Source organism: Dermacentor andersoni, chromosome 8, assembly GCF_023375885.2.
Source record: "Dermacentor andersoni chromosome 8, qqDerAnde1_hic_scaffold, whole genome shotgun sequence".
In the NCBI taxonomy this organism is placed as follows: Eukaryota; Metazoa; Arthropoda; class Arachnida; order Ixodida; family Ixodidae; genus Dermacentor; species Dermacentor andersoni.
The window spans coordinates 70846787-70868922 of NC_092821.1; the positions used below are offsets into that span (position 1 = coordinate 70846787).

The 22136-nt window shown below is 46.9% G+C and overlaps 1 non-coding gene across 1 annotated transcript; it reads left to right on the plus strand.

The window, feature by feature from the left end:
- Positions 1-205: 205 nt before the first annotated feature.
- TRNAL-CAA (transfer RNA leucine (anticodon CAA)) lies at positions 206-278 on the plus strand. Its single transcript has one exon. It is a non-coding gene; the product is annotated as a tRNA-Leu (tRNA).
- The last annotated feature ends 21858 nt before the right edge of the window (positions 279-22136 follow it).

The window sequence follows — 22136 nt, forward strand, 5'->3', positions numbered from 1 at the left end:
ATCCGGCAACATTGATGCCTTCAGGTAGCATGTTTGGGTCTATTGACCAGTTGCCTTCACCCCAAAAGATCACGCTCTCGTGACGTCTGCGGCAAAAAGGACGTTCCACGTCCGCCGCCAAGGTCTGTGAGTGCTGGCGCTGAATAACACTCCCAGTCTTCTACTAGGACACATAAATACCCAAGAAAATGGACGGGGAAACGGCGCCGCGATAGCTCAATTGATAGAGCATCGCACGCAAAATGCGAAGGCTGTGGGTTCGGTTCCCACCTGCGGCAAGTAGTTTTTTCATCCACTTTAATTTCCATTAGTTTATCATTTCTTTATTTCATTCATTAAGTACGACTAATTTGCCCTATGTTGTCCTTGGTGTCAGTGTTTGTCGGCTTCTTATGATATCACAAAAGCTGCAGTAACGTCAAAAAAAGAACAAGATAAGCATTCTTCTGGCAGCTGCGAGCCCTCGCATGCCCTATGCTAACCTGCGACCCCTCTCCACTGCATTCCACTGGCAGCGTCTTGCAGTCTTATATTTGTTACGCCCAACACGCTTGCAATATAAAAAAAAATCGACACTCGCCTAAGGCTAACCTTCAGTGAGTACCAGTTTATTTGATGATGTATAACTTTCGCATGGCGTGTTGTCATCGAAGTTTGCACTATGCAACATGTTTGTATTGTGCTAGTCTTGGTATTCACGCTGTTGTGTATATATTAAAGATGTGCTTCACCCTTTCAGAGAAAACGTGCAGACTGAGCTCTGGGTGCCTGCATTCGCAGTCTCCATGAAGGCCGGAGTCCGGCCGAAAGATCAAAATTAGTTGTTTGTTTTTGCTTTCTTACTTGCGCTTGCACTTGTTTCAATATATTTATATAGCGAGATGCCGAATCTGTACCAGCACTGCAAAACCAGTTGGCGGCAAGGTTGGAGAGGAAGAAAGCTTCGCTTAGACGACGGTGCACGAATCAACTCCATGAACTTTTTGTAGCTTTTTCTGTTTGTGTTGGGGTTCCACGAAACTTTGAACACTGTTATTCCGCATATGTAAATGTAAATAAAGTAATAAAATATTTTACCAGTGTTCATCCTTTTATTCAAGATAGCAGTTCTTGGTAGTAAAGAAGTTATACATATATAAAAACAAGTGCGCAACAACAAAGTAATCGAACCTCATATACTACAGAAAATCGAACTGTTCATTATCATTCGATGAACTAGACCAATACATGCGGCCAATTAAGTTATTAACATTCTTCTCTCCAAGTCAGGACGTCCGGTTGCGTTTTGTGGTGGGAATCCTTCGTTGGCTGGTGTGACGCTGCTGCGCCTCCTGGTGGCGTTTAGGCTTCCTGTGCGTGCCGCCATCAAAACTCAGACAGCCGTTGCATTTTTGTGTTATCGCTGGTGCGATAATTACGTGGCTCCAGTTATTAAAAAAAATTTCCCATCCCTCCGTTACGAAGAAGAGTCAAATAAACGGGCGCGTCATGGTAGGGAGAATATGAGTAGAACAGCCATTTTGAAGCCTCGGTTCGCTTGAACGCGCTTGTGCGACCTGGCTTTATCTTCATTGATCTTCAAGACTAGGGGTTTGCAGGATTTCCGGCTTCTTTGGAAATTTTCTTCCTTATCTTCAATAAGGTTGTGTATGAACAGAGGTGTCAGCTTTTTATTGCAAACAAAACAACACGTATTTGTGTGCACATGCTTTGACGAAACAATTTTGTTATTATATCTCTGTAATCTTGAACGTACGATATACGCTGTGCTTAGTTTGATAACTGAAAACTCTGATTTAACCATGGAAAGGTTTACGGGGAACGTATGCTGCCGTTCTTGATAAGGAACCTTCCAGTAATAGATAGTTTAGAAAACCAATTACTCATTAATTATTTACTCTACATTTTGATGTCTCCAATCAAATAACAAAAAAATCTTTTTTTTTTGCGCAAGTGTTCTCTCGTAGTATGACAAATAAAAGTGAGCGAGTTGTATTATTTTTTATATAAGACTGCGATCGCTCATTGCAAGGGTAAATAATAATAATAATAATAATAATAAAAATAATACCATAGTATGAATATTTGTAGAAAATTACTGCAGCACAGAAGTCCACACCTCATTGTCCTTTAAAGAGTCAGCTATGGTGTTTACATAATGAAGCCTTCTTGGAAGCAGAGAAGATAGTTGAACAGGATGCTAGGTAACATAGTCATCTGCAGAATGGTGATCTGGCTGCATTCTGTTCTACTATTTCTCATGTTCAATGCATAATTAACAGAAAGCAAGCCGCATAAACCTTAGGCACACTAAAGCATAATGTTGCAGTCGCAATCTGTAAACGTGGCATATGCCAGGAATGTGGTGCCAAGGAAACGGGGACTCGCCAAGAATAAAAAAAAAAAAAATAAGGAACACACGTTTCGGGCCCCTACGGGTCCCTTGACCACAATGAAAATATAAGCATGGGCGTGCGGCTATTTACGGGTGAGGTGGTGCAGCGTACGGGTGTGTATCTCGGGAACATTACCGCGAGTCCTGTTTATTGTGTGTCTAGTTGATTGAATGTAAAATTATTCGAAAAGCAAACGGGCAGATAAGTGTTTCTCTTTTGCGGTGATGGTTGCCGAATCCGAGTCAATGATGTGTCCGGTTGTTTCATGATGTTCCGCCTGGACGTGTGCGGTTGTCTGGCCCTTGGCGACGTCATTCACGTGTTGTTTCAAGCGCTGTTTAATATTTCCGCTCTCGCCGATGTACGACAAGTCACACTCCTTGCATGGTAACTTGTAGATCACTCCCGGGTAGTTCATGTGTTTCAAACCGTCTTTTGCGCGAACCTGCTGTTGGTCAAGTTTTCGGGAAGGCACGTTGGCGATTTGTACAACGTAGCCCCTAAAAATTCCTGCAAGGGCTTCGCTTGTTCCAACTGTGTAGGGTACCGCCGCGCGCTTCGCTGTTTCTTTAGGAAAGACTTCACTGGTTTGCGCTCCTGCGTTCTGAGCAGTTGTAGAGGGTAACCGTTGCTTAACAGGTTCCTTTTCACAACCTGTAGCTCTTGTCTACGTTTCGTGGGGCTGGAGCAGACGCGAAATGCAAGGGAATAGAGCGCTGGTGCAACAGATCGCTTTTGCTCAATTGGGTGCGCCGAGTCGAAGCTCAGGTACTTTCACGTGTGCGTTGGCTTTCGTACACACTTGAAGGCCTCTCTACGAAGACATCCAGGAAAGGAATTCGCCCATTGGTTTCCTCTTCAGCCGTGATCTGTATACTCGGCTCCAAGGAATTTAGGTGCTCGAAGAAATCTGTTGCGTGACGGCGAGGGATAATGCAGAAGCAGTCGTCCATGCATCTTAGAAACAGCTTGTGGTGTCCCGAATGAAGATAAGGCGGCACTTTCCAGATTCTCCAGAACAATGTTGGCGCAAACAACGGACACACGCTCCCAGCGCTGTGCCGAAAACTTGCTTGTAATACTCCTTGTTAAAGACGAAGTACGTATTCTCAAGGCAAAATTTTAGAAGGCGGCCAATGTCGTGGGTTTCGAATGGCGTGCGTTCGGGCAAAGAAGAGTCAGCCTCGAGAAGTTTCCTGCAGCACCGGGCCTCATAGTCCATAGGCACGCATCTAAACATGATTTTAGGTCAAAAGAGATCATGACTTCACCATCGTCAATGCAGGCGCTTCTTATTTGCTAAAGGAAATGAGCGGAGTCTTTGACGAACGTAAACGTCAGTCCTGCAAACGGTCTAAGAATACGGTGCAGGTAGCCGCGCAGCTCCTACAGCGGCGAGCGTGTGTGATCCACAATGGGTCGTACCGGAACGTCAGGCTTGTGAACTTACGGCAGTCCGTACAGAGCGGGAGCCGATCCGTTGGGGCAGAGCAACCTGTAGTAGAGGTTCTATTTTTTCGGGGGGTGGGGGCGCACACACTTGAAAACTTCAGTAAGCAGCTTCTGGAGCTCCGATTCCACCTTCTTCGTTGGATCCCTAGCCAGTTTGGCATAGGTCGCCGTGTCCTGGAGCAGCCCATTTATCTTGCTTACGTAGTCCACATGGTCCGAAACCACAGTGGCATTTTCCTTGTTTTCGGGGAGGATGACTATGTCCTCGTTTTCTTTTAACCACTTCTGTTCTTAATTTTTTTGTTATTCTTGGCGAGTGCACGTTTTCTTGGCACCTATATGTTTTCTCGCCAGACGAGTTTTCGTCGAGGAAAGTATAACGAGGCAGGAAATGCACTACATACACTCAAGAAACTCTCCAAGAAAATGTTTCCATTCGTTTGAACATTGCAATATTCAAATGACCTTTTAGCGCACAATACCTGTAACGTCACATGCTAGAAACCTTAGCACACAAATTACAATTTAGCTACGCACCATAGAATCTCGCAAAACACTTATACAACTAGACAGGGACACCCAGACCATAGCAATGACCATGCCAGGTATTCGTCAAAACAAGCTTGTAAGCAGATAGAGTATGCAGATGAAAGAATGAGGAAGAAGAACCTAATAAATCGAGCTCTCAAGAGTTCGAAAGAGCGCGTTTGCACATTCCAGCGATATTTTCACTCCATCACTGGAACGTATTAATGACGACGAGCCGCTCTCCTCAGAGTCAATTTCAAAGCTTTTTTGATATTGACTCTGAGAAAATGAGAAAAGAAAAGAAGTTCCAAATAAGGCTATGATTCCACCGAATTTCTCTCTCTGCTTGCCATGGTTCTGCCGTGAACATTGTTGTATTTCAGATTCTGCTTCGGTATATTGCCGATAACTTTTACAAAAGGTCGTTGTGCATACCGAGGGAAGCCTCAGAGCTAAAAGACTGAAAAAGAGCCCCAGCTGTTATAACTAGGTAGCTACGGATTGTTTATTTTTGCAGGAACAGTGGATTTCTGAAGTCAGCGGGCAGTGAGGAAAACTATTGCAATAAAGCAGCACATTTATTATCATCAACAGTAAGGAGTGTAATTATTATGTCCAGTGAGGAAATGTAGACACGGCTGACTTAAATCACGGAAAGTAAGATATGGTCTTTAGAAATGATTCTATAAAATGTCTGTGCAACGTGGATGAAAAATTTTTCGGAAATATGTCATAGACCTGGGGGGCTATAATGTAAAACCATTCAAAAATTTTCTATTCCAATTCTGCAATCAGCCCTACGCGATTGTTTAAAAACTTTTTTGGACCACCCCCACTTCGCCTGGCTGTCACGGGACGTCACGAAAACCACAATAACTCCCCGTCTCATAAGACGTGTGCACACCGATTAGGCATGATTTGACCGAGCAAAAGCAAAATAGTTATTTCTGATTCCACGCCTTTTCGCCATTAGCCCTCTGTTTCGGTCAAAGGCTTTCGGTTTGCACCCACTTCACCTGCCTTTCACGCGACGTCACAAAATCACAACTCACCGCGTCAAAGTGACGTGTACGCGTTAATGATGTATTAATATGAAGAACAAAACTGAGTTTTCTTCTGAATAGCCGCAGGCTGCCCCGTTCCGAAAGGAATAAAAGATGGCTGCCGCCGATCGCCCAGGCACTGGCTACTCGCACCGAAAGCATGGGTTTATTTCCGTATAATAAAACTTTTTGCGTGGCCACGTAAAGTTTTCGAGTACTCTCGGCACGTTTACGACCTCGCTCTGCCAACTCTTCTTTGCTGAGAATCCATTTTAGCGGCATTCTTAACCTTCCGTTGCATGCCGCCGTGATTTGCGACCAGCCGCCGCGAGTTAAATAAGGAAAAGCAGACCAAACGCAGTTGCCGGCACCACCCTCTTCGTCGGGTTATCGATTTTCAGTGCACTGGCTCAGCCCCATCAAATCCCTTTCCACTTGAGCGTTTTCCTCATCTCTTGTCAGCCAATTAAATAAGACAAGCTGCTCAGCGTAGGCAATGTTATTCGTTTTTGAAGCAAACACAAGTGACCTCCTATGAACGAGGAGAGCGTTTGATTGGTCTGTTCATACAACCCTGCGGGTGACTGCCCGATGCTTATGTCGGCGGTTACGCGAATTTGACGTCAGGATATTGGAATAAAAACATTTTGGAATGGTATTACCTTATATCGCCCCTGTTCTCGGGAATAGTTACTGTAACAACCGAAATGTGGGAAACTAGAATAAGGAAACTGCCTTATTTCCTGGATGGGAAATATGCTCTTTCGCTGAGAAAAGTGTGTACATGTGCATTACAAGTGAGAAAAGTGTCTACTTATTCGCTCCTGGCCCTACAACCCTTCTGACCCCCTGAAAGAGCAAGCACCGGTGATGAATCCTACGTGTAGCTTACAGCTTTAATAATGCGAAATGTTTCAGTTTTGTGCATGTTGCAAGAGGGCCAAATGCGTGCCGTACGCATTCCTCCGTGAGTGAAAAGGTTTACGTTTGAATGAAAATTTAATAGAAATGACCCTTTCGCAAATGAAACACGGCAAATATGAATTGGTAGTGTAATACATTGCGCTTGCTTGTTAAAAAAGCGATATGGTTAAACATCTGGCTGCTACTCCACTACACATCGATAACAGTGCGGAAAACTGTTCTGGAATTTAAGGGTAGTGGCCAGTCCTTCCAGGGCAGCCGTTACATCAGAAAAAAAGACAGATAGATTTAGTACAATTATTGCACAGTCTAATATTCCGGTAGCAGTTCACAATATTGGCAAGATCTCGCTAAGCTTATTATTGCCTGTACATTTCAGTACTTTAAAAGCTTTATTAGACGCAAAGCTACGCCATGAAAACACTGTAGGAACCGCATAGATACGGCAGCAGCTTAGTTATAGGCCGCGCCACTATCTTTCTTTGTACATTGCCTATTTTATCTGTTTCCTTCGCTAGTATCATCAAATGTTAACGTTTTTGCTCCACAACGCCAGTATGCCACACAAACGCGTTATTGCTTTGCGATGCTTGCTGGAGGCTCTGGAATTGTTCTCAGATCTACAGGCTCGTCGAATGCACGGCCTGGTAGCTTGAAATTTCTCCCCACGTGTGAGCCGTGTCATTTGAACCGACGAACGAGAGTCATACTTTCTGCTAACATGAGCTTCTCTATTTCGCGTGCCTAACGAAATGTTTGCGTTCACTCAAGTTCCGAAATTTCCCTCATTTTCGGTGTGTGATTTTTGCTTGTTCGCGTAGACAGGAATCAGGATTCGTACAAATAAATTTATCTTTAGTCGTATTGACGGTTATGTAACACGTACAAGTTATATACAATGTGTATTGCTTTTTATATCCTACTCATACAATTTATTCATTGGGCGAATTTTCTATACGGCAACGCGTATGTACATCCTGCTATGACCTCAAAGAGATCGGCAGTGTGGTTTAATGAGCTATGGAAAATGAAATTTTACATCTTTTGCGGCTTTCGCGCGCAACATCTCTTAATAAATGTTCTGTCTGCTGAAGTTGTTTGCTTGAAAGCGCATGCCGAACTCTGAAATTAGTACAGCGTGTGACAGTACTACAAATAATATTCTTACGCCCACGAAAGCCGTTTATTGACAAGCCAAGTAAAGTCAGACGCGACGGCCTTTATCAGGTGAACGCCTATCGAGAGTCGGCTAGCCAGCCACACGTCGTATTCCTCCTTCACCTCTCTTGGATATCCCCCATATTGTTGAGGGGTAAACCCACTACGCACGTAAAAGTGTCACACTACGCTCCACGCAGACGAAACCCGGCGGACAAGTCAAACAGGCTGTCCAGAAATAAAGGGCCTTATACGGGCGACATGCGAAAGTTCAGTCTTTGCTGACAGTCGGCCATTTGACGTGAGGCGTGCTATGCGGTAGGTAAATTCGCTTATACGATCAGTAATAACATAGGATCCAATATAGTGGGCCATTAGTTTTTCACATAATTAACGTTATATGATTGGTTTCCCGAACCACACTAAGTCATCAGGGTCATATATCACGTGTTGGCGTTGGCGGTCGTAGCGTGCCTTCGAGCGGTCTTGTGAAACAAGAGTGCTCAAAGAAGCAAGTCGTCAGGCCTCTTCAGCAAGAGAGACGGTCTCGGATATAGAAAGATTACCGTGGCTAATGTATAACGAGGCGGACGAGCATAAAGAAGAAAGAAGAGACTGTAGCCCGTAATTTCTTGCTGTGAGGTGTTAAATGCGTAGGTAATGAAATGCAGCACGCTGCCGCAGCCCGTATGATCTAACGCGACATAGATGGACAGCATGTTAATAAGAGTTCTGTTCGGGCGTTTCTTAAGGCGATTTATTTGTGGATGACACGAGGTGGAATGTCGAAAACGTGACGCACATACACGACGCATCTCTTCGACCACGTCTGCAGTCAACTGGCGCCCGCAATCGCTGATGATGACTCTGGGAGGTCCATGTCGTAGAATGAGAAAACGCAGTAGAAAAACGCACACGTCGGTTGCAGTAGCCCGTGGTATCGCAGCTGTCTCACAGTAGTGTCAGGTGATCGGCAAACACGACAATTTAGTGATTCCCATCAGATGACCGCGGGGAAGGACCGAGAAGGTCAATGCCGACTTGCTCGGGGCTGGGACTAGATACAGTCGACCAGGAAGAGCAATCGTCGAACGCTTGTGACGCTGACACTCGCTGCAGCTGTACACGCACTGGTCGGTCGGCTGGTGCATTTCAGGACAGTAGAACCTTTCTTGAACGCGGTAGATCGTTCGTGCAGATCCCAAATGAACAAATGTTGGATCGTCATGCATAGTGCTCAAGATGGAGACACGGAGATACTCTGGGACCACCAGAAGATAGCGTAGCAGAGTAGTTCTTTCTGTAAAGAACACCATCACGAATGCAGAAACGAGTGGATAGTGCTGATTTCTTTACAGTAGAAAGCAGTGGCTCTGAAGTTAACGTTGCTCGACCTTGAAGCTTTAATATCAGGAAATCCTGGTTCCAGTGATGTTATACAGCGGTCGAAATTTTCCGCGTCGCCGTCCGTCATTAGAAGCGGCATGCGCGAGAGGCAGTCAGCGTCGGCGTGCCATCGGCCGCTTTTATAAGAAAGATAAAAAGTCATATTCCTGCAAACGAAGTGTCGAACGCACAAGCCGGCCTGGGGGATCACGGAGATTAATCAGCCAGGAGACAGAATGGTGGCATGTCACCACACAGAAGGGGCGCGCGTACAGGTATGACCGGAAACGCTGTGCTGCGAAAATCACTGCGAGACATTCTTGCTCAGTGACGGTGTAGTTGCGCTCGAACTTACTTAAAGAGCGACTCGCATAGGCGACGACGTGTTCTTTAGTGTCGACAGGTTGAATAAGGACAGCGCCAGTACCAATACCGCTAGCGTCCGTATGAGCTTTTGTGGAAGCCGTGTGGTGGAAGCGTCGGAGAATAGGACGGGATGTCAAAAGAAAATTCAGCTTACGAAAATTAGCCTCACATTCAGGAGTCCATTCAAAGGGAACGCCCTTCTGGAAGAGGCATGTTAGCGGATACGCGATGTTCCCAAATCTACGAATAAACCAGCGGAAGTACGCGGAAAGCCCCAGGAAACTGCGTAGCTCTTTTACATGGCGGGCTGCTTGAAGGCTTCCACAGTGGCAGTCTTCTCTGGATGGGGTCGTATAGCATCCTCATTCACAAGATGGCCCACAACCAGTGTTTGGCGCTCTCCAAAATGAGATTTCTTCGAGTTGAGCAGCAAACACGTTTTTTTTTTTATTACGGGGTTTTACGTGCCAAAACCACTTTCTGATTATGAGGCACGTCGTAGTAGAGCACGCCGGAAATTTCGACCGCCTGGGGTTCTTTAACGTGCACTTACCAAACACGCTTTTCCAAAGCAGTCTAGCACAAGACCAAGACGTGCTTTGTGCTCACTGACCGTGCGACCGAAAATCTCTACATTGTCTAAATATATCTTGCATACATCGCACTTCAAATCATGCAGGATCTTTTCCATAAAACGCCGGAAAGTTGCAGGTGCATTACAGAGCCCGAATGGCTTCACATTATATTCAAGAAGTCCATCTGGTGTTACAAATGATGTTTTCTCCTTGTCTGCCTTGTGCACAGGAATCTGCCAGTACCCTGACCTCAAGTAAACAGACGAAACGTTAGACGCTGATGTAAGGCAGTCGATGGCATCATCAATACGCGGAAGATGATATACGTCCTTTTTAGTGATGTTGTTCAGGCGGTGGTAGTCAACGCAAAAGCGCCATGTTCCGTCTTTCTTTTTAACCAGAATCACTGGCGCTGCCCACGGACTGCAGGATTCTTGGATTACATTATTATTTAGCATTTCGCGGACTTGGTCGTTGATCACCTTTGCGTTCAGATGGTGAGACTCTGTACGGCTTCTGTCGGAAAGGTTAAGCAGATACCTTATCTATGCGATGGTGTATACGAAAAGGATTGAACAATGGTGGCCCCTCTTGCTGCGAAAAGTGAAACAGTCGGGCATGTTTCGGTAGATATATTACTTCGTGACGTTGCTTCGTGCTGAGTGACTTGTTCACCATGGTTGGAATGGAGGAGTGCGCAGCAGGGCATGTATTAACGAAATGGCGCTCATTCGCAGAATCGGGCGCCTCCGTAAGAATGGCGAGTGAGAGCACTTGATCTTCATGGTAGGCGGCGAATTTTAGATCCTCTGGTAGTATTGCAGGTTCACTGGAACAGTTTACGGTCCACAGGTTAGTGGGTCCCTGAACAACTGACAACGTGCAATACGATATCAGCACACTCCTCTTGATGCAACTCAGATGAACGGGCTCCACGGTAGCATCAAACGTTCCGTCGATGGTAGGGAAAGAGGCGACTGAGACACACGTTGCGGATAACGGAGGCGCAACTGTATCGCTGCATACATAAAGGGCACTTTCATGATTTGGTGGGCCTTCTATAAAAGCAGTCGAAAAGCTCGTACCTACACTGATTTCTCCCGTTCTCCAGCCGAAGGTGGCACCACACAGTTTCAAAAGATCAAGGCCCGGGATTACGTCATGCCTAGAATGAGGTAGAACAGTGAACTCTGTGCTAAATATTTGACCACCCAAGATAATGCGTACATTGCACACGTCGACGGGATTCAACTCCCCACTCACTCCGCGAAGCCTGTCGGCACGGTCCCAGCTAAACATCACTTTTCGTCCTAGGAGGCTTTTAAACGCAAGAGTCGTCACTGGAAGGGCTGCTTCCGTGTCAACTTAAGCCATTGATGAAACTCCGTCAATTAATACTGACACCTTTTCTTAAACATACAAATGGGTGCAGGTATCTCTGTCGACATCGAAAATTGTCCAGCGCCATCACCTCCTACAGCCGCGCTGACTAGTTTCCCGGATGTTACCACGGGTAGCGACGCCGTGGAGAGGGCGACCAGCTTACGCGAGGAGTGGGTGGCGGTGTCAAGCTGCGATGGGATGCTGGGGAACGGTTCTGCAGTGGCTCCGGGTGCTGATAATGCAAGTTTCCTAGATATGTGTGCGAGGGCGAATACGTTTCGCAAAGTGGAGCGCGGTATCGCCTATACATCGTCGATCGGTTGAACTTCGGTGGATGCAGTACCTGGCAATGTGACCCAAAAAATTAAATTATGGGATTTTATGTGCCAAGACCACTTTCTGATTATGAGGCATGCCGCACTCGAGGACTCCAGAAACTTCGACAACCTGCGGTTCTTTAACGTGCCCCTAAATTTAAGTACACGGATGTTTTCGCATTTCGCACCCATCGAAATTTGGCCGTCGTGGCCGGCATTCGATCCCGCGACCTCATGCTTAGCAGCCCAACACCATAGCCGCTGAGCAACCACGGCGAGTGGCAATGTGAGTAAAGTCGCGACAGCTATTACTCATAGGTAAAGAACAATCGATAACTGCTCCTCGAAGCGGTCAGCGATGGGGGGGGGGTAGTGTAGCAGAGTGAAGCAGCTGAGCCTGCCGCACAGGAGGGACGGTCAGCCTGCACGCAAACCTGCCGGGGCGAGGGTGCTCTGCAAGTCTGTGTTCGGGCGTAAATGTGCCCTCACGTGGCCATGGAGCTCCTCTGTGGTTGACGTCTGTGACACATACTGATGGCGGCCCAAGCGCACCTCTGGGATTGGCGTCTGTGACACATAGCGCCGGTTGCCACGAAGCGCTGGGTGCTGCAGGCGCCATGTGTTATGGGTAATTGGCATCAGATTGCTGACACGACGTTGCACGCAAGTACCTGGTGTCGCATCAGTTCGTCACGCACGACCTGCTGTATAGTTTCCATTCGTTTGAACAATGCAATATTTAAATGACATTTTAGCTCACAATACCTGTAACGTTAGCGGTAAGAGGGAAAATAGAGGAATTCCAGATCAAGCTACAGAACAGGTATTCGGCTTTAACTCAGGAAGAGGACCTTAGTGTTGAAGCAATGAACGACAATCTTGTGGCCATCATTAAGGAGTGTGCAACAGAAGTCGGCGGTAACTCTGTTAGACAGGATACCAGTAAGCTGTCGCAGGAGACGAAAGATCTGATCAAGAAACGCCAATGTATGAAAGCCTCTAACCCTACAGCCAGAATAGAACTGGCAGAACTTTCGAAGTTAATCAACAAGCGTATTACAGCGGACATAAGGAAGTATAATATGGATAGAATTGAACAAGCTCTCAGGAACGGAGGAAGCCTAAAAGCAGAGAAGAAGAAACTAGGAATTGGCAAGAATCAGATGTATGCGTTAAGAGACAAAGCCGGCAATATCATTACTAATATGGATGAGATAGTTCAGGTGGCTGAGTAGTTCTATAGAGATTTATACAGTACGAGTGGAACCCACGATGACAATGGAAGAGAGAATAGTCTAGAGGAATTCGAAATCCCACAAGTAACGCCGGAAGAAGTAAGGAAAGCCTTGGGAGCTATGCAAAGGGGGAAGGCAGCTGGGGAGGATCAGGTAACAGCAGATTTGTTGAAGGACGGTGGGCAGATTGTTCTAGAAAAACTGGCCACCCTGTATACACAATGCCTCATGACCTCGAGCGTACCGGAATCTTGGAAGAACGCTAACATAATCCTAATCCACAAGAAAGGGGACGCCAAAGACTTGAAAAATTATAGACCGATCAGCTTACTGTCCGTTGCCTACAAAGTATTTATTAAGGTAATTGCAAATAGAATCAGGAACACCTTAGACTTCCGTCAACCAAAGGACCAGGCAGGATTCCGTAAAGGCTACTCAACAATAGATCATATTCACACTATCAATCAGGTGATAGAGAAATGTGCGGAATATAACCAACCATTATATGTAGCTTTCATTGATTATGAGAAAGCGTTTGATTCAGTTGAAACCTCAGCAGTCATGGAGGCATTGCGGAATCAGGGTGTAGACGAGCCGTACGTAAAAATACTGAAAGATATCTGTAGCGGCTCCACAGCCACTGTAGTCCTCCATAAAGAAAGCAACAAAATCCCCATAAAGAAAGGCGTCAGGCAGGGAGATACGATCTCTCCAATGCTATTCACAGCGTGTTTAGAGGAGGTATTCAGAGACCTGAATTGGGAAGAATTGGGGATAAGAGTAAATGGAGAATACCTTAGTAACTTGCGCTTCGCTGATGAAATTGCCTTGCTTAGTAACTCAGGGGACCAACTGCAATGCATGCTCACTGACCTGGAGAGGCAAAGCCGAAGGGTGGGTCTAAAAATTAATCTGCAGAAAACTAAAGTAATGTTTAACAGTCTCGGAAGGGAACAGCAGTTTACGATAGGTAGCGAGGCACTGGAAGTGGTAAGGGAATACATCTACTTAGGGCAGGTAGTGACTGCTGATCCGGATCATGAGAGTGAAATAATCAGAAGAATAAGAATGGGCTGGGGTGCGTTTGGCAGGCATTCTGAGATCATGAACAGCAGGTTGCCATTATCCCTCAAGAGAAAAGTTTATAACAGCTGAGTCTTACCAGTACTCACGTACGGGGCAGAAACCTGGAGGCTTACGAAAAGGGTTCTACTTAAATTGAGGATGACGCAACGGGCTATGGAAAGAAGAATGATAGATGTAACATTAAGGGATAAGAAAAGAGCAGATTTTGTGAGGGAACAAACGCGCGTTAATGACATCTTAGTTGAAATCAAGAAAAAGAAATGGGCATGGGCAGGACATGTAATGAGGAGGGAAGATAACCGATGGTCATTAAGGGTTACGGACTGGATTCCGAGGGAAGGGAAGCGTAGCAGGGGGCGACAGAAAGTTAGATGGGCAGATGAGATTAGGAAGTTTGGAGGGTCAACATGGCCACAATTAGCACATGACCGGGGCAGTTGGAGAAGTATGGGAGAGGCCTTTGCCCTGCAGTGGGCGTAACCAGGCTGATGATGATGATGATGATGACCTGTAACGTCACATGCTAGAAACCTTAGCACACAAGTCTCCGATGAAAGATCGGAGACTAGGTCTGATTGACAATGGCAACGGTTGCCATATTCGCCAGGCGTCCACATTTTGGCGGAGTGCGACGTGTCTTCAACGTCTTAAACGTACGGCAGTGACGCATGATATCTGAGACGGAATCAACTTGTTCCCTGCTTATAATAAAATTGTAGACATCTGCAATTCCTTTGAGGAGATGTCCAACTCGGTCTTCCTCAGACATCTGTGAATTGACTATTTTGCACAGCTTCAGGATGAACGGAAAAACTTTAATGGGAAAGGGACCTCTGAGGTTGCCAGCCCGGGCTCAGGCCACCCGGACATTATGTGCTGTGAAGCATAGGCTTTCCACCGCTGCCCGGGCCCACTGGATAGCTCATAATTGGTCGCGTAGTTCCGAGCTAGTAAGAGCGCTTAGCCATGGCTCCTCGAGAAGGTCCGGTTCTATTTTGTCCTCTGCATATACTGATCTGATCTGTGTGCACTTCCATAAGATGTGTGCCAAGTCTGCGTGTTCGTGCTTGCAGAGCTTGCAGCGCACGTCTGAGCATTGTGTTGAATTTATTTTGTTTAAGTGTACTGGGTTTCGGAACGTTCTGCTTTGCAACCTTCTCCAATTTGTTTCTTGAAACCTGTCGAGTTGTTTGTGGTGTTGTGGGTATGCTTCTGTTTGTTTCGTGTAGCGCGTCAGTATGTCGTGGTACGTGACCAGTCTGTCCTTGCCGTCTTTTATCGCTTCTTCGTCGTCGTCGCCTACTCCGTCTTCTCCATCACCTCCACACAGCTTCAGGATTTCTTCTTTGTATGTAGTGCATGATTCTCCAGGAGTTTTAGATTTTTGAGCTAGTGTTCTGTCCAGGCGTTTGTGTTTGCATTGGATTACCCAAAACACTTCTTGATATCCTCAACGAAGCGCTCCCACGCTGTTAGGGACTCTGCGATGTTCTTGTACCACATCAGCGCTGTCTCACTCAGAACCAGTACTACATATTCAATCTGAGTGATAGATGCCCAATGGTTGTAGCGGTTCACCCTTGCGTAGTACGTCAGCCAGTCATCGACGTCTTTGCCCGCTTTTCCCGCAAACGAGTGTGGTTCAATGTAGTGCTGCAAAGGTCCAACTGGCGCTGACCTTTCAGCAGGTAAAACTAGAGCTGGCATTCGTCCACTTTCACCCTGAGCCATAGGTACGGTCGTTGGCAAGTGACCGGTAAGACGACGGCTCTGGCGAAGTTCTAGGCGCTGCGACTCCTTGGCACGTTGTGTCGTACCCCGCACCTCCACTGTGATATCCTGTTTCTATATCCAATTTCGGAAAACGAAGTGATCTGAGCAAGCGTCGCTTCCTGCCTTGCTGCACTAGTTTTTTTATAGCGGAGGCTTAATTGTGCTTCTTGGACGAGAAGTCGTCCGAAGCGATGACAGACGACACGCCACCACTTGCGTAGAGCACGCCTCTTCGCACTGAGTCTCGCAGGCACATATTGTAAGACTTGCAACGTAGCCATGGAGACGTTCAGTTCCTGTTTCTCCAACAGCGAGCCAATGGACTCCTACAACGAGTACACCGTCGTGCAGGGCGAGCGACTGAAGAGAAAAAAGCGCGAGACAACCAAACACGTGAGTGAGCAGGACCCGAACGGACCGCCTACTCCGACTTACAGGATTGCTTTTGTGCGGCTCGACATCTCTAAGAATTTAAGCTCTGTACGCAGACAGATTCTTAACACCTACCTTGGTAATGTGGCTCCGAAAAGAATTAACGATGTGCGTTTCAACACCAAGAAGAATGTAGTCACAGTGGAAGTAGCGATGCAGGCTGCCCTAGAAAAATTGAAAGCCGTGCGCATATTAGGACACATAGAAGTCCGGTCGTTCGTCGTGCACAGGGGTCGCACTAGGGCAGGTGTTATCTCCGATGTCGTGATTGACATCAGCGAGGAAGAGCTACAAAGGCTTCTGTCTTTAACAGCGAAGGTCTTCGATTTTCACTGCTTCGGTCGCTCGACGAGCGTCTAGCTTCTTTTCGAGGGAGACACGCTACCTGATCATGTCAAGGTGGGCTATGTGAGACACACGGTGCGTCCTTATGTGCCCCGACCATTGCAATGTCACAAGTGCCTAAAGCTAGGGCATGTCAGCGCTGTCTGCACACGCCAGACGGCATGCCTCCGCGCTGCCGGCAGCCTTGACGTATCTTCATGCACAGTAAGACAAATGAAGTGCTCGAATTTCAATGGACCCCACGAGGCCAATTGCAAGGATTGTCGTAAACAGAAAAAGGAGAAAAAATATTGAACCAAATGAGCAAAACAAGTATGTCCCACAAGGAGGCGGCAGCGCCAGGGCAATGTAAGTGTTCCCTGGCTCCAATTCCTCAGGTCCAGCAGAAGGTAATTGAATCGGCATCGATAGATCTCTCCAAACCATTGCTTCAAACGAGCCGCGCAAGCCCGGAACCGAATGTATGCCCACGCTTACTTCCGCGCACACGGGCCTCAGACTGTCAGCGCGAGCAGGAACAGTGCACTCAGATATCACCATCGGACTCTGTCATCAAAGCCATACTGCGACAAATAATCGCCGCACTGCAGCTGCTACTGTCCGGTTTAAGTACGCCAGTAGCGCTAACAGCGGCAAAAATTATGAACGCCATAGACATTTTCGTCGCTACGCTGCAGTAACTTCTACTTCTGCCCGCGAAGATGACTATTGCTCTGCTGTGTAGTGTACACGTACCCATTACACAGAAACATTATGCTGTGCAGCCCTCATCATATTCACCATACCACCACCTTCCTTCCTCTTCACATCATATCTTTCTTATTCCCAAACCCCTACCCCAGCATGGAGTAGCAGGCTAGAGGCATTTCACTCAGGCCGACCTCTCCACCTTGCTGTCATTAAATATTATCTCTCTGTCCATATCCAATCTCGGTTTCAAATAGTTATGACCCCTAGCGCCAGTCTGCGCCAAACGCTGTAAGTGTACCCTGTCAGGTTTTCTTTCCCCTCACTGCAATAAACGCACTCTTTTTCTGTTACCCGACTAGTGCAGTCCGGCTCTTGTTTTGCCCCGACCATTAGGCCTCAAGCCGTAGGTCTCTCCTCCATCCGTGCCGCCGAAGCTACCACAAACTGGCGACGAAGTAAACCGTCTTTGTTGCCGGTGCCCAGTATGACATTCGCACCACCCCATGCCGCCTTTCGTTGCATTACCCGATGCCTATACGTTACCGTGGTTGACTTGGAAACATTCTTTTTTGCACGTTTCTCCTGGCGACCAAAAGCGAGGCACTACAAGATGAGAGGAAGAAAGCCATTTTGTTAAGTAATTTAGGCTTTTAGGGGCAGCGTCTCTACTTGGATCTGGCGTCGCAAACGGCCTGACAGCTGCAACATTCGAAGATATTCTTCGCATCCTTGACCGACGTCATGAGGAAGACACAAATCCCATCATACATCGTATTATCTGCAGGGACAGGAAACAACGACCCGGGGAAACCTTCCAGGACCTTGTTACCGCATTACAAATGTTCGCGCCTGCATGTGCGTTTGGCCCTTTCCACGAGAGCCTCTTCTTGACCAAATCTTTCAAAGCGTCCGATCAGCAAGAATACGAGAAAGGCTACTCTAAGAAGGACCATCCCTCACTCTCAAGAAGGCCGAGAAAATCGGACGAAGCGTGGAGCAAGTTGACAAGGAACTTCAAGCTTTCAAGAGCTCGTCTGTCCATCGCGTCTTGACGCAACGCCAAGATGGCGTCGACAAACATCACTTTCCTCGTCCGGATGCGCAAGGTGGCGCTTCCCGCCACCCTTCTCCCTCGAACCGGCGCGTTAAAGATGGCGCCAAACGCCATGGCGGAAAGTGGCGACCTGGGCAGGCCGGCCAACTAGGCACTCGGCCCGAACTCCACAAAGCCAGTCGAGACATCACATCACATCCAATCCAGGCTGTCCGACCAAGTACGTTACCAGCCGCGGGTGCAGGATAGTGGGACAATACGCTACAGTTTGCCGTTCGAGGACCAGAACGCATCAACAGTCCCCTGCTAGAGCTGAGCTTGTCTCGGCTACCACCGAGACAGAATTTGCCACTCCAGACCTGTCTGTGCTTACATTTCAAGCACCAAATTCCCGTCGGGCAATAATTTACGCCGAAGTCCTCATTGCGAATATTCCACGCTCATGAACAGCTCCTTGTACGAAGAACATTTCAAGGGTTTTCCTTTGTCTTCTTTGAGTCTTCACTGAAGAATTATTTGAAGCAAGAAATTTTGCATTCAGGACATTTCTTCGTGATCGTCAAGTACCGTAACAAGGCTGCAGTAGTGACATTTCGTGCCACAAACCAAAGCACTTTTCTTCTGGCCCTAGATGCCATTCAAGCTTTGGGCATTGACATTCAAGGGTCTTCGCTCACATGTCAACAAGTATCAGGAATTACACCTGACCCAGCGTTCAGCTTTCGTCTCTACCGCACAACGATCCAGCAAAGCTCGCATATCTGTTCTCAGGGCAATTAGGACTTGTAAAAGGCTTCATCCACGACTTTCATCTTCGACCTTCAGTGCAACCAGTCTCAGCGAAACTGCGTCTTTTACCTCTGATTCTCCGTGAGCAAGCCTCCGCCGAACTGCAACAGTTCGAATCAGCCGATATCGTCGAACGAGGAAAAGGGAAAAAATTGTCAAAGGGTGGAGAAATGCAGAGGATCTTCCGCCAGAATTACAGGCATATGCTGCCCTACAGTCTGAAGTATCCTACGTGGATAATCTGGTTCTCCGAGATGAACGTATCGTTCCTCCTGCTTCCTTCCGTCAGAAATTCCTGTCTATTGCTCATGAGGGTCATTTAGGCATCACTAAAGCAAACCTCAGGCTGAGCGGCATCTACTGGCGGCCTCACATCGATAGAGAAATTGAGGAACTTGTGAGAGACTGCGTTGTGTGTCAGCAAGCAGATAAATCTACCAAACCTTCTTTTGCTCAATTAGAACTTGTCGAATGGCCGCTAAGTCCATGTGTTTTCCTGCTGCATCCACTTATTACAACCGCCTGTTTCACCCCCGCGACCGGGTTCACCCCATGCAGAAGGAACTCCTGAGCTCAGTGCCCTTCCACTCTGTGAAGAACGATGACAAGCGAAGCTCTTTATGTGCGCCCCTTAATGGCGAACTGCAGCTCCGTCGGTCGGCCTGGTATTGCACAATCTTCGGGATTGGCCCACGTATGGGTTTTTTAACGCCTGCTTCACCTGCTCCGCGGATCGGTCTTCTGCATCGGCCCTCGTATGGGGAGTGCTTAACCTGCTTCACCTCCGCCATAGGTCGGTCCGGTATTTCACTATCTTCGAGATCGGCCCACGTATTGGGAGTATTTAACACTTGCTTCCCCTCCGCCCCGTATCAGCCCGGCATTGCACTACCTTAGGGATAGGCCCACGTATGGGGAGCGCTTAACGCCTGCTTCAACTCCGCCGCCGGTCGGCCTGGCATTGTACAACCTTCGGGACAGGCCCACGTATAGAGAACGCTCAACGCCTGCTTCAACTCCGCCGCGGGTCGTGCCGATATTGCACCACCTTCTGGATCGGCCCACTAAGGGAAGTGCTTAACACCCGCTTAACCTCCACCGCGGGTCTGTCCGGTATTTCACTATCTTTGGGATCAACCCACGTATGGGCAGTTTTTCGGGCCAACAACGGCACGAAAATATTCTTGGACGGTAGAGGCATACAGCTTCGCTGCGAAATTAGCCATAGACATATTAGGTCCTCTTGATCAGGCTCCACAGTATGCACGTTTTATTTTAGTTATCGTTGACTATCATTCCATGAGGCCCGAAGTTGCTTTTATGACTTCAGTCACGTCCGAAGCCACCATGCGTATTCTTATTTCCATATTCAGTAACGAAGGATTTACTTATGCTATAGTCTCTAACAATGGACCGCAGTTTGTTTCTGCAGAATTCTACAAGTTCCTGGGGTGATAGGCGTTAAGCATTTCTTGTTTTCTCCTTACTATGCACAGACCAATGGCCAGGTAGAAAGATTTACCCATGTCCTCATAGAATTCATACAAATTTCTATTTTGCAACAGCAAGACCTCAGGTTTGCAGTCTTAGAATATTGCGCAATTTATAGGTTTACTCCACATATGACTACCAGTGTCTATCCAGTCATCAACCGAGAACTCGTCTTGACGTCGCAAACATGCCTCCAAATCATCCCGAGTTTTCTTCTCCGAAGTTGCGCCAGGTAGCACAGAGTCGAGTACGTCAAAAAACAGCAAAATACCAAAAAGTAGGCAGAGCGTCGTCGCGCAACAAAATATCCTCTTTCAACCAGCGGTTCTTGTCAGAGTACGTACCTCACGGAAATCCGGTCCTAATCATACTGTCTGTTCAAGATTTATATAAAGTACGTCGAAGTACTTTCCAACTTGAAAATGGCTAGCGTTAGAATCCTTCTAAACTCGAGAAATACCCGGTACGACAGATGAAAGGAGGCATTTCAATGAGAAATCATCCTTTGATGATCGTTTTCCGCCATTTCTTCCAGTTCCTACTGGTACCAGTTTTCGTGCTGCATCCACTTATTACAACCACCTGTTTCACCCCCGCGACCGGGTTCACCCCATGCAGAAGGATCTCCTGAGCTTCCGTACGACACTCCTTCCCAAGACACGGCTCTTGAAGGCACTCAGGACACCGAAACACATTCCAATTCCTGTACGACTAATAATTCCTCTGGTCCTAGTCCACAACCAGAAGCAGTTCTCCGTAGATCTACACGTCTTAGACAACCCTCATTATGGTTGAAGGTTTCTGTTGCCAAATATCTTCACTACCATGCTTTATCACATATAGAGGTTTCAATCATCCCATGTGAATCCGGCTCTAACGCCAAAAGTGTGTTTCCTTACATGTTTGTTAGGTAAATAGTACACAAGCAGAATCATTCAAAAGGGAGGATTTCTGGCAGTATAAAGGTGCAATGTGCACGTATCCAAGTTACTCTGCGTGTACTGCTATACTGCATGTTACTTGCAGAGTAATCAATAGATCCTAGCGGTAGGAATATCTTTAAATAATCATTTTGCTGCTTGGGTCCTCAAAAGTCCCCCAGAGGGGATACCTTACATTTCGTGTACGTTACATATCTTGCAGCGCAAACGTTCAGTACGCACACCCTCAATACGGTAATGGCCGTCATACCAATTCGTCTTTTTATGCCAAAAGGTATTTTGCATATTGCTTAGGTCCTGTAGTACCACGTGGGGGGGATTCCCAGAATTCTTGCAATGTAAACGTGCCTCACACGCACATTCTTCAATCCATGGCGGCCACAGAGATGTCTCTACTGAGGCTCAGAGTGGTTGAGCCATCCATCTGTGTTCTCCAAGGGACACGGATGTTTGTATTGTCTGTTTCTTGTGCTTAGTGAACTCTTACTATGTGTTACCCCCGATACTGTTGAGGCGTCAACCCACTACGCACGTAATAGTGTCCCAGTATAATTTTTAATGTGTCAATTCATAAACCCCTCAATGTAATATAGGTGATAGAACAGATTAAAAACATCACGACATGAGGGCAAGATATAAAGTAACGTTTGACTATCGTGTATACTTTTGCTAAATTCTGCTGAATCGCGATTATCAAGAAAGCATCACGAAAGCGTGAAAGACAAATTGGTGCATAAAAGAGGTCCACATTGTTCGTGGGAAAAGCCGGTCA